This window comes from Balaenoptera borealis, assembly GCF_965194805.1.
Source record: "Balaenoptera borealis genome assembly, chromosome: 2".
Lineage (NCBI taxonomy): Eukaryota > Metazoa > Chordata > Mammalia > Artiodactyla > Balaenopteridae > Balaenoptera > Balaenoptera borealis.
This window is the reverse complement of record NC_138867.1, coordinates 181,908,844-181,926,485: the sequence shown is the minus strand read 5'-3', so window position 1 is coordinate 181,926,485 and position 17,642 is coordinate 181,908,844. Positions and strand designations below refer to the sequence as shown.

Sequence of the window (17,642 nt, the reverse complement as noted above, 5' to 3'; positions counted from 1 at the left end):
TGGCTCCCTATTGCCCTCGGGATAAAGCCCGCTCCCCAGCTTGGCATCCGCGGCCCCTGTCACCTCTCAGGCCTCATTGTTTATTGTCTCCCACCCTTAAAATAGCCCAGTCACTCAGGAGTCCCCCAACACACCCCTCCGTGGTTTTCCCCACTGCTTCCTTCACCTGGAATCCCTGTCCCCCTCACCTCCTGGCAACCGCCTTCTCACCCCTCAAGGCCAGTGCCAGCATCCCCTCCTCCAGGCAGGGGATGCTGGCACTGGCATCCCTGCTTCCACCTGTCCTGACCCGGGCTGAGTCCTCTCTGGGTTCCCCATCATCACCTGGCAAAGGGCAGGGCACACAGGACAGGGCCACACCACAGGGTCAGTTAGGGACACCCTCCTTCCCGGGAGATGGGCAGCGACCGGCACATCCTTCAGCCCCGGGGGACCCAGCTTACCTGTCCCGCCAGCTGACGTCAGGGTCACCTTTGCAAGGACAGCTTGATTTCTATCTTCCTGGTCCAGCCCCCCGTAACCCCAGCAACTCTCCGCTCAAGCCCTGGGCGGCCACTGAAGATGCCAAACCCTTCTGCAGCTCACATCTCCAGCACCTTCTTTGACCAGAGGACAGAAGTGAATGGCCCCTCCCTGGTGACTCAATACCTCCGCTGGGAGTCGTGCTCTCACCTCAAAGCAGAGGAGGCGACAGGACCCTTAGGCCCCATGGGTGCTCAGCCCTGGCAGAAGGCAGGTGGGGACTGGAGGGAGAGGTTACAAATCCAGGGTATTCCTTGGGACCGCTCTCTGCCTTATCTCCCTCCACTCAGGTCCTAAAACCTTCTGGGGAGATCGCAGCCCAGAGAGGGCTAGAGACCTGTCTGAGGCCACACAGCAGCACCCCTCCTCTCAGGCCCCAGCCTTCTCTATGATGCTTTTTTTTCTTTTTGGAGAGGGGTGGGGCGTTGGAAGCTCCAGGTCTAATTTCTGCCCTGCCCAGGTTGGCTGGGTGGGGGGCCGGGGTTTCCAAGGAAACCTTTGGGCTGGCATTTTGGGTTTCAGCAGATGTGGAGGCTCCTTTCCCCCTTGACCCCATCTAACAGCCCCAGCAGTGGAGAGGCCTGGCTTCCCTCTCCACCCATTCTGCCGCCTCCCTGGGCCTCTGTCACCCTGTCTGTTCTTGGGAATGGGCCAGTTCAGGGTGGACACGCTACAGTTTAATGAGTCTCCTGCCAGGCTGCCACCTACCCGATATCCAAGGTCCGCTGTGCCACAGGGACCCCCCAGCTACCTTCCCTAAGAGCTCTGGACCCCCTCCCAGGAGAATCCTGACCCCACCTATGACTCCCAGCCTGTCCCCACACCCTGTACTCTGTCTAAATAGAGTTTCAGCAATTGCTCAGATACATTCAAAAATTTCATCCTTGAAAGAAAACATATCTACTAGGATGTGGGAAAGGGACTGGCCAGTGTCTGTAGGGGAGGGGATGCCCCGGGGGTACTGAACTTTGATTTTGGAGAGTGCGCTGTACCCTTGAGAAGCTGAGGGAACCCAGAAAAATATGAAGCAATGCAATTTTGCAAACTGGGGGGCCCTTCTGAAGCCCCAGCCATTAGTCCCCCCCTTCCTCCTTAAACCCAAAAGAGACCCCCAAAACTTAAGGGCCCAATCCCCTAACCCCAAGCCCTAGTTCCCCTCCAGTCTGGGGGTCAAAGATGACAGCCTCACGGGGAGGATGCCAAAGACCTCAGCCAGAGAGGGCCAAACAGGGGTTGAGGGTCTGGGAATCGCCCCCAGCCCCAGGACGCTTGCAAAAACTCCCAGCTTCAGCGCCTACAAGTCCGGGCAGGGGCAGAGCAGGGCGGAGGTGCCCCAAACTCGGAGGGCACCCCGAGGGGGAGAGCGGGACAGGGGGCACGTGACCCCCACCCTGGAGACCAATCAGCGCCCACGGGAGGGGGCCACACTCGGCGCCCCCCACCCCTCCCAGCGCTCTCGGAGAGAGACGCTTTCTTTGTCCCTTTGTCAGCTCTTGGGGGGCCCCGAACCCCTGGGCTCCCACTGCAGCGGGGGGGATCCGGACCGGCTGACTCTCTCCCCCCGCCGCGGCCCCTCCCCCGCGGCCCGGGCCCTGGACTCCTTCTGGGCCGGGCGTGAGACTGGAGAGGGCTCAGGGGCGCCCAAGGTGCGGCGGCTGGACCGCGGAGTGGGGCGGAGGGGCCTCACCTCGCCGGGACCACCGCACCAGGCCCGGGGGGCCCTCGACTTAGCGCCCAGGGCCCCGCCCCCCAGCACCACCTCCCACCCCCGGCCAGCAGGCCCCCTGCCTGCCCTGAACCCCCCACCTGGGCCCAAATCCAGCTCCCCAGCGGCGCAGCCGCGAGCCCCCATTATTGTGCCTCCTACGGTCCCCCCGGACAAAACCTCCACCCGTTGCGGTGCCGACAGAACCCCCATTATAGCTCCACATACAGGCCCCCAGTCAACAATCCAGGCCCCCCCAGCTGCGGTGCCATTAAACACCCCCATTATGGAGTCTCATTCAGCGCCCCAGGCCCAAATCCAGACCCTTCAAAGCGTTGTTACTGGACCCCCATTATATCGCTCCATACTGCGACCCCCCTAAAATCCAGCCCCCTCCCCAGTTGCGTTGCCGGCAGATCCTCCCGTTACAGAGCTCCACAAACCCCCTCTCCGGCCCCAATCCATCCCCCTCGCAGTGGCGGGGCCCCCAGGCCCCCCATTATAGCGCCTGACCCGGCCACCCCAGCCAACAATTCAGCCCCCAGCTGCGTGCCGACAGACACCCCCGGGATAGTGCCTCCCCAGCCCCCCCTCTTGCAGACGCCCCGGGGTGCTTACCTCGGAGCCGCGGCCGCCGCGAGTGCGCGGGAGGGAGCTCGAGGGCGGGAGGGCGCGGGTGGGGGGTGGGTGGGGGGGTTCGTGCGCGCACCTGTCCCGGCCCGGCCGGCTCAGCCAGGCATCCCGGGGTGGGGAGGGGGGCTGGGGGCGCGCGCTCTCCCCGCCCCCGGGCCCGCTGCGCTGCGCTGGTGAAGGGGGCTCAGCCCCGGCCCCCGGCGCGCTGGCGTCGGCTCCGGGGGGGGCGCTGCGCGGCGGCCGGACCGGGGGCGCGCCGCGGCCGCATCTCCTCTGCCCGCCGCGGCCGCCGCTGCGACTCGCGACTCTGCCACCTCCGCCCCCCCTCCCCCCCACCCCGGCAACCCTCCCCCCCACCCCGGCAACCCTCCCTTACCAAGCCGGGCCGGAGCCGCGCAAAACCCGGCCCGGAGCAAAGGCGGCGCGGAACGGAGGGCGGAGCCAGGTGGGCGGCCGGCGGCGCTGGGGGCGGGGGCGGGGGCGGGGGTGGGGGGGTGGAGGAGTGACCCAAGAGAAGGCACCCTGCTTTTGTCCCGGTGGAGGGCCTGATCGCCGCTCCCCTCCCCAAATTACTACCCCGGTCCATTCTGGCCAGTCCCGCATACCCAGAATCCATCCTCTATCGGATCCGCCGGGAAGATGGGGATGCTGCGGCGGCAGGAACTCCGGGGGTCTACATGGCCCTCTTCATATATGGGGACATTTATTCAATCCACAAGCAGTATATTAAGCAATACTCAGTAGACATGTAAGGAAACTGAGGCATGGGGGGCGTCTTGTCCAAGGTCACCCAGTTAGAAAGTGGCAGAACTGGGATTTGAACAGAGCAAGCTGGCTGCAGAGACCATGGCTATCTTCTGTCCCAGCGCCCATGGGGCCTGACGGGAAAAGAGGTTCCCAGGGGGCTGCAGCATACCCTCAGCCGGTGGGGAGCACTTCGGCCCCCTGCCTTTGGGACTCCAAGACAAACTGGTCTTCCTGTTTCCGAGACCTCCCTGTAACCTCCCTGCCCCTTTGTGACCTTAGAAAGAGAGCTCCTCTCAGGACCTCAATGTCCCTCTCTGTCCAAAGCACCTCTCCACATGGGTGTGACTGTGTATGTCTCCCCCACTGCGCTGCACGCTGTCCCGGTCCCTGTGGCATCTCCAGTATACAGGAGGTGCTCCATAAAAGTTTTACTATTGTGTATTTATCTAAGTGACATTTCTTGCACACCTGCTGTGTGCTTATGTTTGATGCATACATAGCATTGTTCAGTCCTCAGGACAGCCACACGAGGCTCCCACAGATGGGAAACTGAGGCACAGAGAGGTCGACCAGCTTGCATAAATCCTCTTGCCTTTGGTTATTGAGCACCTTTGGTGCCTGCCTTGCCCGCTGAGTCCCACCCAGGGCTCCCAGCAGTCTGGGGGCTCAGGCAGGCTGTGTGGCTTCCCAGTGGCGCACACACGCAGTGGGACATTGGATCCTGGGCCACCTGCAGCCTCCCTGGCATGCGTGGAGACAACCCGGTTCTTCCAGGCCCCCAGCAGCTGCCCAGGGGCCGTCCTGGCGACCACAAACCTCTGCTAGCAGCCAGGCCTTCCTGCCACCAGTGGTTTTGCTCTGACCAGCTTTCCAGCTGAGCCAGAGTCCCAGGCAAATCAGCCAAGCACCTGCCTGCGTCTGTCTGGACTCTACCCCCTTGCCTCCTGCCCCCTGGGGAGACTGAGGCCAGCCCAGCACCGGGGAGCGCGCTAAGTCCCAGCACTTCAGCTTGGTGTCCAGGCTCTGCACTCCCCTCCCACCTCTATACCATTCCACGTGCTGTGCCCTCCCACTTGCAGTCTTGGCCCCACTGGGCTCCTCGGCAACCTATTCCATCAACAAACATCTATTGAGCATCTACTGTGCGCCAGGTCCTGGACTGAGCAGTCAGCAAGGCAAACTGGCTTCCTGCCTACAGTCTAGCAGGGGAGACAGAAGAATCAGTGGCTGCCGAACTCAAGGTACAGATACCTGCTGAGATAGACGGGGGGGGGGGGGGGGGGGGCATTGTGCGGCCCAGGAGGTCCACGAGGTGATGTGGGGGCCATGGAAGGACGACAGACAGATCTGGCGGAGTACATGGGGTGCAGGGGGTGGTGGGAAGGGTATACTAAGCAGAGGGACCCGCTGGGACAAAGGCCCTGAGGGAGGCCCCACCCCCGCGGGCCGGCTCAGCTGCCGTCCAGGCTTCGGCAGTCATGAATGGGTCTTTCATGCCCCGGACCAGGGCAAGGTCAGACCGGGCTGCTCCCTCCCCCGCCCTGGGCTCCTGACTGTCTGAGCCTTGACCTGGAAGAGGGTGGCAGGAAGTTCACAGCTTGCCCGCCGGGTGAGCCAGGGAGGCCCCGGGAGGGGCAGGGCCTTGCCCGAGGTCACCAGCGCCAGCAGAGCCCTCCAAGCTGTGTGACTCTGAGCAAAGCCCCGCCCCTCTGGGCCTCAGTTTCTCAGGTCACGTTGGGCAGCTCTGCGCTCCCGTCCAGCTCCGACCCGCAGGAATCCAGGGCGGGTTTTGAGGGTGCCCGCGGCCACCAACACCTTCCTCCCTGCGTGTCCAGGCCGCGGCCCCGGGTCCGAGGGGTCCCGGGGAGACCTGGAGTGGGTCACGCGGCCTTTGTGTCCCCCGGGATGGGCTGAGGCTAAGCCTGGCCTTGGTGCCTGGCGCCTGCGGGGAAGGAAAACCCCGCCCCGCTGCCTGCGCGCCCCCCATCAGGGCTCCCCGCCTCGCCGCCCTGCTGTGTGACTCCCGCCGGCCCCAGCCCCTCTCTGGGTCGCGCTGGAGCCAGGCGGATGGGCAGAGGCTCGGAGGGGTCAGCTGGGTCCCGCGCCCCCTTCCTGGAGGGTCCCAGCCTTGGTTTCCCCAGTCAGGTCCGGGCCCTCTTTTAAGCCCAGGTTGGGGGTCTTAGCTGCTCGGTCGCGCCCCCTGGTCCCGGCTCCGGCCTGGGAATCTCTGGGGGGGGGCTCGGAAAGGGCAGCTCCGATTGGCTGAGGCCGCCTGTGACGTCAGGGCCTCCCCGAGCCCCCTCCCCCCAGAGGCACGTGGGGGCGACCGCAGCAGGGGAGGGGCCCGGGGTCCGGGCGGATTCGGGGTGTCCCCCCAGTCTGAGCCTGCAGCTGGTTAGCGCAGACGCGATTCTCCTCGGACAGATTTTTCCCTCGTCCCATATCCCCCTCCAGCCCCCCCCAGAACGGCAGCTGTTCCGGCGGCAGATGCGCTGGCTAAATCCGCCCAGCTGGTCCCTCCGCAGAGCTAACCGCCTAGAGCCCATGGTGGGGTGTGTGTGCATGTGCGTGTGTGTGTGTGTGTGGGGGGCATGGCCTTGACCCATCCCTGCCTCTTGCCCTTTGACCCCAGCCTGCTCGCAGGGCAGGCTGAGGGGCTCCTCTCTGGGACTCTTCTCCAGATTCAAAAATAGTCCTGGGGTCTTTGGAGCATTTGAGGGACCTGGTGCCCAGAGAGGGTGTGGCCCTTTCCAGAGACCACACAGCACCCCTGGGCTGGGAAAATGACCCATTTTGTGCATATAGTAATAATGATAATGATGAGCTAACATTTATGGAGCACCTACTATATGTAGCCCCATGATTCCAGAGCATGACTACTGTTATTGCCCCATTTTCAGGTGTGGTAACTGAGGCCCAGAGAGAAATGGCTTGGCCACTCACATAGCCAGGAAATAAAACTGGAATTTGAACCCCATGCTTTTAATCGTTTCCAAGGGCTCAGGGACCTCCTAGCTTGGAAGGTTCTTTTTAAAATTTTTATAATTAATTTATTCTTATTATTTGTTTATTTTTAGCTGCATTGGGTCTTCCTTGTTGCCCCCGGGCTTTCTCTTGTTGCGGAGCTCAGGCTCTAGGCGCGCAGGCTTCAGTAGTTGTGGCGCACGGGCTCAGTGGTTGTGGTGCATGGGCTTAGTTGCTCCACGGCATGTGGGATCTTCCCGGACCAGGGCTCGAACCCGTGTCGCCTGCATTGGCAGGCGGATTCTTAAACACTGCGCCACCAGGGAAACCCACCAGTGGTACTTCTTTTATCCATTTACTTGTTTCTCTTCCCATTCCTGCCCCCTCTTCTGCCCCACCCCTGCAATCAGCTCTGCCAGGGCAGGCCAGAGTCTGCCTTGGTCATGGCTGTGTCCCCAACGTCTAGAACAGGGCCTGGCACACAGTAAGCATTCAACAAATGTGTTGAACAAATGAATGAATGAATGGGGGCCTGAGAGCTCTGCCTTCATTGTACAGATGGGGAAACTGAGGCCCAGCTGGGCAGGAGCCCAGGGTCACTCAGTCCCCTCGGCAGCAAAATGGGGCAACATGAGGCCACCTCTTCAGGCGGGGGGAGAGGTATCCAGTGAAGTAATAACTTCAGGAGCACTTATTAAGTGCCTGCTGTGTGCACTGCATAGCTCCAGGTACTGTACACATTTTGAGCCAGAGCAAGGATTTAAACCCAGGATGCTTGGCCCTAGAGTTTGCCCGAGTCCCCCTCCATTTCAGTGGAGAGGGTGAATGCCAGGCCTGGGCACACAGTAGGCCTTCAGCCAGGCAGCCAGCGGGGATGGCTGGGGGCTGTCCAGCCTGAGACCCTCTCTGCAGCCCCTTGGACCCAGGGCTGTGGCTTGAGCTGACTGTGTGTCTGGCTGGAGCTCCAAGCGCCAGACATACCCCCGGGAAACAGTAGAGAGAGAAGCAGCAGCATTCCCTGCCTGATTTGTGAGTGGAAATTAGAGCAATTACAGTGCTTCCTCCCGGTCAGAACCAGTGACATCCCCAGAAAGGCATGGGTGTGTCCAGGGTCCTCCCAGAACCCCCAGCCCCAAGGCCTCATCTGAATATGCAAATGAGGCAAGGGGCACCCTGGTACTCAGAAGGGAGAAGTGGTGAGGGACCCAGGGACCTCTGAGCTCCCTGGGGTCTGTCCTGGGTGTGGATAGGAAACTGAGGCACAGAAAGGGCAGGAAGCCAGCATCACTTGGAGGGAGGTGGAAAAGTATCACATTCTCCCTGTTCAAAATCCACCCTCCCCTGAGCTTCCTGTTCCAGCCTAGCAAACACATAGAGCTCAGCCCCACCCCAGGATCTTTGCACTTGCTGTTCCCTCTCCTTGGGAAGATCCTCATGTGTTTGGCGAATATCCTTTTCTCCAAGAGGCCTTTTGTTAATTCATTTTTTAATCAGTGATGGAGTGGTAGAATGGGCGTGGCCACTGCAGGAAATTTGACACCTGCTACAACATGGACGAACCTTGAGAACGTGATCCTCAGTGAAAGAAGCCAGACACGAAAGGATAAATACTGTCTGATTCCACTCATAGGAGATCCCTAGAGGCGTCAAATCCATAGAGACAGGAAGTAGATGGTGGGGGCCAGGGGCTGGGGGAGGGGATGGGGGGTGTCAGTGTTTCATGGGGACAGAGTTTCAGTTTGGGAAGGTGGAAAAGTTTGGGTCTAGGTAGTGGTGATGGCTGAACAACAATGGGAATGTCTTTCATGCCACTGAATTGAACATTTACAAATGGTTAAAATAATATTACATTAGGTATATTTTCCCACAAAAAAAATCAAATCAAATCAAAACTGTTATGGGAAAAAAAAAACCAAAACAGCCAGTGGCAGTAGAGGGTATGTGTGAATGACCTCATCTGGTGGCGATTCCGTCATTGCCACCAAGGCTCTCGACTCAAGTGACGCTGATGTCAGTGTGTGGAGGTGCAGTTGGCGGGCCCTGAGCTCACCCTCCACGCCCAGGCTCCTTGTGCCCTTTGGGACCTGCCTGGGACAAACTCATCTTTGGCTACAAACACTCTGATGCGTTCAGGAAGCAGAGCCGAGTCCGTAGGTCTTGACCCTCATTGGCCTATTTATTCAGCTGACTTTATTGAGCACCTACTGGGTACCAGGCTCTGCTGGGTAGTGCTGGCGACACAATGGTGACCAAGACAGAGCCAGGTTCTGTCCTGGCAATGCTCACAGCTCAGGGCAGGAGAAGATGAACTTATTTAACGAGTATGGATTGAGTACCTACTGGATGCCCCACTTGTTTTAGTCACTGGGGACACAGCAGCAAACAGAATAGATGGAAGTCCTGGCCTCGTGGAGCTGACGTCCCAATGGGGTTGACAGACAAGAAGCAACATAAACGAGTGAGATCTATGCTGGGCCAGATGGTGCTAAGGACAAAAATTAAGCAAGGAAAGAAGATGGGAAGTGCCCGAGTTGGGGGAGATATTAGGCAGGTAGTCAGGGGACGTCTCATGGAGGAGGTGACATCTGAGCAGAGACCTGAAGGAGGTAAGGGAGAAAAGCATGCAGGTTTGTGGGGGAAGGGAGCTCCAGATGGGGGGAACGGCCGTGCCAAGGCCCTGGGGAAGGACCGTTCCTGACCTGCTAGAGGAGGAGCAGGGGCAGCATGATCTAGGGGGAGAGAGGGAAGAGGTGATAGGGTGTGTGTGGGGGGGGGGGCAGGTCATACAGGGCCTCGTGGGCTGTGGGGACCACTTCGGAATTCATTTGGTTCCTCAAAGACCCCAAGCTGTCTTGGTCAAGGCACTTGGTCTCGATCCCAGCACTGCCCAACACAGACCTGGCACACAGTAGGCACTCAGTAAAGACAATGGAGTATTGGCTAAGGTCCAGGCAAGTGTCAAGGAAGCCTCCTTACCTCCAGGGTCCCGTGGAGCGGTGGGTCAGTTCTCATCCCAGACCTGTCCTGGAATGGCCAGTGAGGCCAGCGGTTCGGTTCCCCTTGTCCTGCCTCAGTTTCCCCTGCAAGAAGATTCCAATAGGTTATGATCAGAGTGAAGGTGGGAAGGTCACTCCACTGATCCAAGTGTGTGGTGGGGAGCAGGTCTGCCCCCAGCACGCCCTGAGGTGGGCAAGGGACCCCTGCCGGGCCCTCCTCCCTCATTCCTTCCAGTCGCCCTCTCTGCTTCTCTCCTATCCTCTCTGTGTTTCTCCATCTCCCCACCCTCTTCTTCATCTCTCCATCTTGCTCGTTTACTGTCTTGGTCTCAATCTTCCCCCAGGTCTCCAGATTTCTATCCCCCACGCCCACCTCCTGCCCCTTTTCCTGCTTGCCCCCAAGACTGTCCCTCTACCCCCAAAGATCCCCAAGAGATGTGGGCTGAGACAGCTACCCACCCACCCTCCAGCTTCCAGGGTCCCTTAGGCCATTGGGGAATTTGTTGGGGGGAAGGGGGAGGAGAAATAAATACTTGTGTCATTTACATAAAATCTGCATCAATTAGCATATTGATTACAAACAGTTTTGTAAGGGAAATATCAATAGTAACTTGAACAACAAATGAGGCAGGCAGCCTCCCCAAGGGAGCAGCTTGTCACAAGCCCGCCTATTTTATAGACAAGGAAACTGAAGCCCATGGTGGGTGAGGTCTCTGGCAGGGTCTCTGCCCTCTCGGGGCATTCATGGACAGACAATGAAGAACCGTGTGAATGACTAAAATAATTTCAGATCATTATAAAGGCCAGGAAGAAAAGACGATGAAGAGCAGCAGCTGTCTGGAGGCATCAGGGAGCGTTTCTCAGATGAGGTGACTTTTGAGCTGAGACCTGAAGGAGAAATAGGAACCAGTCTGGGGAAGAAGAAATAGGGGAAGGGCAGAGGGAGCAACATGTGCAAAGGCCCTGGGGAAGGACCATGTTGGAGGAACAGCCAGGAGGCCCGTGTGGCTGGAGCACAAAGAATGAGGGGGAGAGAGGGAGGAGGGGAGGGCAGAGAAGTGCTGGGGACATGGGGAAAAGTTTGGATTTTATTTCAAAGGCACTAGGGAGCCATGGGAGAGTTTATAGTGAGCAAGTGACATAATCTGATTTAACGTTTAAAAAGGTCCCTCTGGCTGCCTTGCCGAGACTGATGCACCCAAGGCAGGAATAGGCCCCAGGGGAGGAGGGACTAGTCTGGGGGAGCAACATGGGGGCCTAGACCGGGACAGGGGCTGAGGAGGTGGAGAGAAATAGGCAGATTTGAGAGGCCTTCTTTTTTTTTTTTTTGGCTGCCCTGGGCAGCATGTGGGATCACAGTTCCCTGACCAGGGATTGAACCCACGCCCCCTGAATTGGAAACACAGAGCCTTAACCACTGGGCCGCCAGGGAAGTCCCTTGAGAGTCATTTTGGATGCAAAGACTTGGGGAGCAAGGAAATGGGAATCATCCAGGAGGACTCTGAATTCCTCCCCCTGCAACCTCCTCCCCATCTGTCCCATCTTACATTGGGTTCAGCTCATGTCACTTCCTCCAGGAAGCCCTCCTGACTGCCCTGGCCAAGTCTAAACTGTCTGCCTTGGTCCTGCCAGCTTCCCAGCACCCAACACAGTGCAGAAGCCCTATGTGTTCCGTGAGAAAGAGGGAAGATTCCAGGGTTCTGGAATTCGAAGATTTCTACAAACCAGTAACCCTCACCTCTGGGCTTAGAACCTCATCTGCACCTCCCAGGGACAGGCCCAGTGATTCCCCTCTTTTCTCAGTCCCCTGGCAGGGGAAGCGGAGGGCAGAAGAGGTTGAGCTCATTGGGGGAAACCGAGGAACTGCCAGCAGCTTTCCCCACTGTTTTCCAGCAGGGGTCCTTGGGGTTGGTGGCTTCGGCCCAGCTACCACAGTGGGAGCCTAGCCAGGAAAGATCTGGAGAGGGAGAGAGGCAAGGCCAGGAGGGGCTAGAAAAGTGTCTATTTTTCCTCCTGCAGCTGTATTTATAGATTCCCTTTGATGTCCCAGCGGTTGGCTGACCTGGTTCTCTGCTGCTTAGGGAAGACAGGTTCTCGGTGCTGCTTCTGGGAGCTGGGCGGGGGCTGCCTGGATGTGGAGAGCCAGGTGTGCAATGACTGGGCCCCCAGGCTTGGGGCTGGGGAGGCAGGGAACTTGCCTCAGTTTCCCCATTTGCAAAATGGGGCTGTCAAGGTACAGTTCTCAGAAAGTTGAAAACATAAACTCTGGTCAATGATTAATTAACTCATTATTCAGGGAACCAGTTAAATGGTCATTCTCCGCGAGAGGGGGCTACTCTTCCTGCGGTGCGCGTGCTTCTTATTGCAGCGGTTTCTCTTGTTGTGGAGCGCAGGCTCTAGGAGCGCGGGCTTCAGTAGTTGTGGCTCACGGGCTTAGTTGCTCCGTGGCATGTGGGATCTTCCAGGACCAGGGATTGAACCTGTGTCCCCTGCATTGGCAGGTGGATTCTTAACCACTGCGCCACTGGGGAAGTCCCCAAGCTGACTCTGAGAGCATTTAAGGGACTGGGTATTTATCAGGATTTTTTTTCTTAAGAGTGTTAGAATAAGATTAGGCTGGGTACAAACTAGTGAATGTCCTACATGCAGCAAAACCATAATTGGAGTTTTTTTCTACCAGACAGAAACCTACAAGTTAACTGTAACTTACCAGGGCCTGGGCTCCTACCAGATGACAGCAAGCACTTTCTCATAGAGCAATGCTCATCAGTAGAACTTTCTATGATGATGTGTGCTCAAAGTTATACAGCTTTGTAGGTTTGAACAAATTGCTTATTCTCTCTGGGCCTCAGTTTCCACATCTGCAAAAAGGGACTTCTATTAGTAGTCTCCACCACCTCATTTGGTTTGGAGGAGAATTAAATGAGCTAATCCACGTAAAGCAGGCACCCAGTGAGGATGCAATAGGTGTTACTGTAGTTATTACTGATTGGGTTATTTCACCCTGTGAGTCATATAACCTTGCTCTGTGCCTCAGTTTTCACATCTATAAAATGGGGTCAACAATACTTGGGAACTCAGAATCCTGCTAGAAGATAGAGTTCATTCATAGAAAGACTCTAAACATGGCCCCGGGCACATAATATGCACTGAGGATGTGTCAGCTGTTATCATTATTGGTGGTGGCGGTGACCAGAGAAGCTGACTAACTCTCCCAAGGCCACACAGCCAAGCAATGCCAGGGCTAGGAGTTGAAGTGGGGTCTTTCCAGCTAAGGTTGGTAGCGGTGCCAGGGCTCTTCACAGGGTCAAGAGGGATGCCGGTGGGTCTCTGAAGACCTGGCGCCCAGGCCCCAGGGTTAAGCCCCCGTGGCAGCTGAACTTCCGTGCATCTACCCCTCTGAAATCCCTGGGAAGCAAGGCATCAGGTGTTCCGGAACAGGCGCCTGCTCTTGACAGGCGGCCGCACACATGGAGGGACAGCTGGTGGAGGACGGGTGGGCCCGGGGGGAGGGGCCCAGGCAACAGGGGCACCTTGGCCAGAAAAAGAGGTCACGAGCTGCTCCAACCCACTCATCCCCAGGCAGGGGCCACAAAGCCTTCTCTTTCATGATAACCCTCAAAACCTCAATTCCCTCATCAACATTTGGCAAATATTTATGGAGTACCTCTTGTATACCAGGTGCCCTGCCAAGCCGTTCCGTCGAGCATTGGTAACTAAGCTTCAGGAAAAAACAGTCACTTGTCTGGGTCACACAGCAAATAAACAGCAAAGCTGGGACTGCAAGCCAGGGGCTCTTGCTCCTGCCTCAGGACCTTTGTACTTGCTGTTCTCTCTGCCAGGAACACCCTCTCTTGGCCCCTAATATCTTTAGCCTTCAGTTTAGATGACACGTCCTGTGGGAAGCCTTCCTTCCCTGACCCACCAGCTCCCTGACCCCTATAGCTGCCTGTGTGCCCCCATCACAGCCCTCTGACCCCCATCACCCCACGGACTATCTCCCCCACTGGACCGTCGTGAGCTGTATCCGCAGCCTCCGGCACAGGCTTGCAGACAGTAGGTGCTCATTAAATGTTTGTTGAAGAATATGAATGAAAAGATGAATGAATGAAGTCAGAATTTCTACCCATCCCCCATTTCAAAATTGGCTCCTAGATCTGGGAAGAATGAGAGGTCTAAGCGGGAATTTGAAGGGGGTATGCATGCCTGAAGGTCTTTCTCGCAGTTTCTGATGAGGAGCCTAGCCCGGGACTGGGTGTTGGAGGTAGGGGATCTCTGCAGGTATTTGCTGGATAACCGGGCCCGCGGGGCGCCCGGGGAGGGCGGAACCTCAAAAGCTCTGGTTGCTCCAGTCACAGAATATGAGGGTGATGCAGCAGATGAGGACGAGCCAGGGAAGCCCCCACCAGCCAAGGAGTCAAGTTTCTATCTGGACAGCCGGAAGGGGCCGTCCCAGGACACTCCCCACCCCAAGGAACTGAAAGATGGGAGGTGGTGCTTAGAAAGAGGGGGGCTGAGAGAGAGGAGGGGGCTGAGATAGAAGAGGAGGCTCAGCCAGGGGAGGGGGTTAAGGGAGAGGAGAGGGCGCTGAAAGCGGAGGGGCCGAGAGAGTGGAGCCGGCTCATAACCGGGAGGGGCTTCAGGGAGGGGTGGGGCTCGGCGAGGGGCGGGGCTCAGAAAGGTGGTGGACCCGCCCGGTTCTGTCCTCCGCTGCGGCCCCAGGACGCCGGGGTCCGGAGTGTATCAAGTCACCGGGTTTCGCATCCACCCAGAAACTTGGCCGCGTCCCAAGAGCTCAGGGTCGCCTCCCATCCCGCTACCCTACCCGCCCTCTTCTCGGGTCCTTCAGGTTCCCTCCGATCCCCCCTCCCCCAAGTCAGCTGTGTCCGTATTTATAGCGGTGCGGGGCCCCGATGTCACTTCACTTCCGAAAGGGATTGTGTCCCTTAGTCCTGCCTTCAGAGCCCCCCACACCTGTTCCCGGCACGAGCCCCGGGGCCGGGGGGAGGGGGCGGCCTCTCCTTCTGGAGCCGCCGTGGGAGAGGGGGCTAAGCTCCCTCGCCTCCGTGAGATCCCTCCTGGCTGGGTGGGTGCGCCTCCCGCCCCTCTCGGAGCCCCCGCCCCTCTTGGAGGCTCTGTCTGATCTCAGGACACCCCTCCCTGCACACCAACCTCGAGCCGCTCTGTTCCCAGGCTCCCCGAGGCCCCAGCCCCGCCTGCCCGCCTCCTCCTCCGGCCTGCCCATTGTTCTGGATCCGGGGTCCTGGGGGCTGGGCGGGCAGGGGTCTGCGTGCAGGGGGCGGGGGCCCGCCGACTCCCTTCCCGTCTCTGGGCAACGCTGACAAACCTGGAGGGATGCTGGCCCCGCGCCTGACACAGAGGCGGCGCTGTTCCCTGCTAGGGGCCGGAGGGCACTTAGGTGACCGCCAGGGAAGGGGATCTCAGGCGGGGTGTGTGTGTGTGTGTGTGTGTGTGTGTGTGTGTGTGTGTGTGTGGCAGATCTAACTGCCCCAGGTTGGAGAGAGGTTGATGGACGGGGGCCATGGGAAAACTTTTCCCTGCGCCGTCCCCATTGTGTCCCCGACTCATGCAAATCAGACCCTACTGTTTGGCCAGACCCGACAAGGGGTGCTTTACAAGCCTGCGCGCACGTGGTCCTCATAACCTGGATTCTGCAATTAAACCCACCTTATGGATGCTGAAACAGAGGCCGGGAGAGCCTTTGGTGACTGGAGTGGTTAAGAGACCCGGTTCTGGGTGCATGGCCTCACGCTGGAGCCCCAGCTCTGCTATGTCCTCCCAGCACAGCCCAGCGGCTCCTCTGAGCCTCAGTTTCCTCATCTGTACAATGGGCAGATAACAGAACCCACCCGGCGCATGGCTCTGTAGATTCCACTGCTCCTGGGTGGGAAATGATACTTAGCACAGGCTGCGCCTCTCAACTCAGAGAGACAAGGGTTCAGACTCGGGGTGCCACTTACTAGCTGTGTGACTGGCCAGGCCACGGCACCTCTCTGTGCCTCAGTTTCCCCAACAATAAAATGGGGACTATAGGGACTTCCCTGGCGGTCTAGTGGTCAAGACTCTGCGCTTCCACTGCTCCACTGCAGTGGGCACGGGTTCCATCCCTGGTCCGGGAACTAAGATCCTGCAGGCTGCATGGTGCGGCCAAAAAAAAAAAAAAAAAAAAGGTGGGGCGGGCACTATAATAGTATCTAACTCATAAGGTTGCTTTTACTATTAAAGGAGTTACTACGCATACCCACTAGCATGGAACACACCCTTCATAAATGTTAGCTTTCTCTCCTGTTTTCCCTCTGAGTCTGTATTCTTCATGAGAGAGGCTGGTTGTGTGACTGTGAAGGGGTGGTATTCCCAGGGCCTCCCAGGCCCCCAGGCTTAGAGTCAGGGATTGAGGTGGGTGTGTCTGGGACTGGTCCCCCTGCCTGGTGAGTGATTCCCCCATCCCAGAGCCCCTCCAGGCCAGCAGCCCCCAGCCCTCTCCATCCAAGCAGTGGAGGTGGCAGCTTCCCCCTCCACCTGCCTGGCAGTCACCAAGGTGGGTGCCCCTGCCAGGAGCATCTTTCCCAGAGTACAATTTCCTGGTGTGGGGGTCGTGAGAGACCCACTGGAGCAGATTCTGGAGGCAACGGAAGAAAGGGTGAGTGTAAACAGCCGACTCTCGGAAACCGGGTGGTCAAAAGAGAGGAATGTGGGATCAAGAAAAGGGTTTTAAAACGTGCCTTGAGGGAATTCCCTGGTGGTCCAGTGGTTAGGACTCCACGCTTTCACTGCCGAGGGTGCAGGTTCAATCCCTGGTGGAGGAACTAAGATCCTGCAAGCGCGGCGGAAAGAAAAGTGCCTTGAACAGTGTAAAGGCTCACAAAATGGATGCAGCTAAATATACTTTTATTAGATAATAATTAAAATCATTATCCTAATGACGGTTATTACCAGCTCCCGATGCTCTGGGCTCCAGAGTCTGTCATCTCCTTCAGCTCACAAAGGAAGGGCTAAAAGCGACAGCACACGGCCAGGGGCTCACAGCCCAAAGTCTAGGCCCCAGGGTGCCCAAGTGGTGGCACCGATTTCTATTTTAATATGTTGTTTTCAAAGCCCAGGAGGCTGCAGTTTCCTGTCTCTCGGGCTGGGAGCAGTAATGAGGCCTCTCCAGGGAGGATGAAAAGCTAGAAACAGGTTCTAGAAGCTGGTGGTTGTCAAGGCGGGGACAGCCGGGATCAAAGCTGGGAGGTGGGAGGCCCCCAACCTGGCCTCCCCCAGCTGCCAGTTTGCAAGTTCTGTCTGGGAGGGGCTGTGTCCCAGGGCCAGTGTGCACTTATTGAGCACCCACTGTGTGCCAGGCTCTGGGAACTCAGAGGCATCTGTGACAGATATTAATGAAAGAAGTTCCCCAGTACAGAAGCAGCCACAGCCAAGAGAGTTTGAAGGAGGCAGGGAACTGCAGGGGAGTGAGGGGATGGAAGGGCTAGCCTGAGGAAGTGACACTTGAGCTGAGAACAGAAGGATGGGGGGGGGGGGCGTTTGCCTGGCAATGGAACAGCAGGGACAAAGGCCCTGGGGCCACATGAAGCATTGACTATTTCAGAAACTGGGTGGCCCCAAACAAACCCATTTTCCTTTTGTTTCAGAGCCTCATTTACTCCATCTGTGGAATGGGAATAATCACAGAAACTCAGAGAATGTACCTCTCCGGGGGTGTCTGAGTGTGTGTGTCCACCTGTGTCCTCCCAGCTCACCCCAACATTTACTCTTTTATTAGGCTTACTCTCCCCCTCCCCTTTCAGATGTCAGCTCCCCAGAACAGGAGTTTGTGCATATCTTGTTCACTGCCATAATTGCTAGGCCTACCATGCATTAAGTACTCAATCAATACCTGTCAAATGCATACATAATAAGTATTATAGAACAGTGAGTATGCACCAGGCCCTGTGTTAAGTATTTTCTAACTATTAATTTATTTAATTCTCCTGGAAGCCCCATGGATGTGTGTGGGGAAGAGACTATTATAATCCCATTTTGCAGATGGGAAGATTGAGGCACAGAGGGGTTATGTG

At 57.7% G+C, this 17,642-nt stretch overlaps 1 protein-coding gene across 3 annotated transcripts in view; it reads right to left on the bottom strand.

The window, feature by feature from the left end:
• SEMA6B (semaphorin 6B) overlaps window positions 1-17,642 on the bottom strand; it is a 70,539-nt gene that overhangs the window by 25,489 nt on the left and 27,408 nt on the right. The window contains exon 3 of one of the 3 annotated variants that reach the window (XM_082379227.1): window positions 9,548-9,651. The gene's annotated coding sequence lies outside the window, so the exon portion shown is untranslated. Of the gene's footprint in view, window positions 1-2,845; window positions 3,163-3,236; window positions 3,256-9,547; window positions 9,652-17,642 lie in introns of those variants that run through there. The other 2 variants (XM_082379225.1, XM_082379226.1) reach the window with 2 other exon arrangements.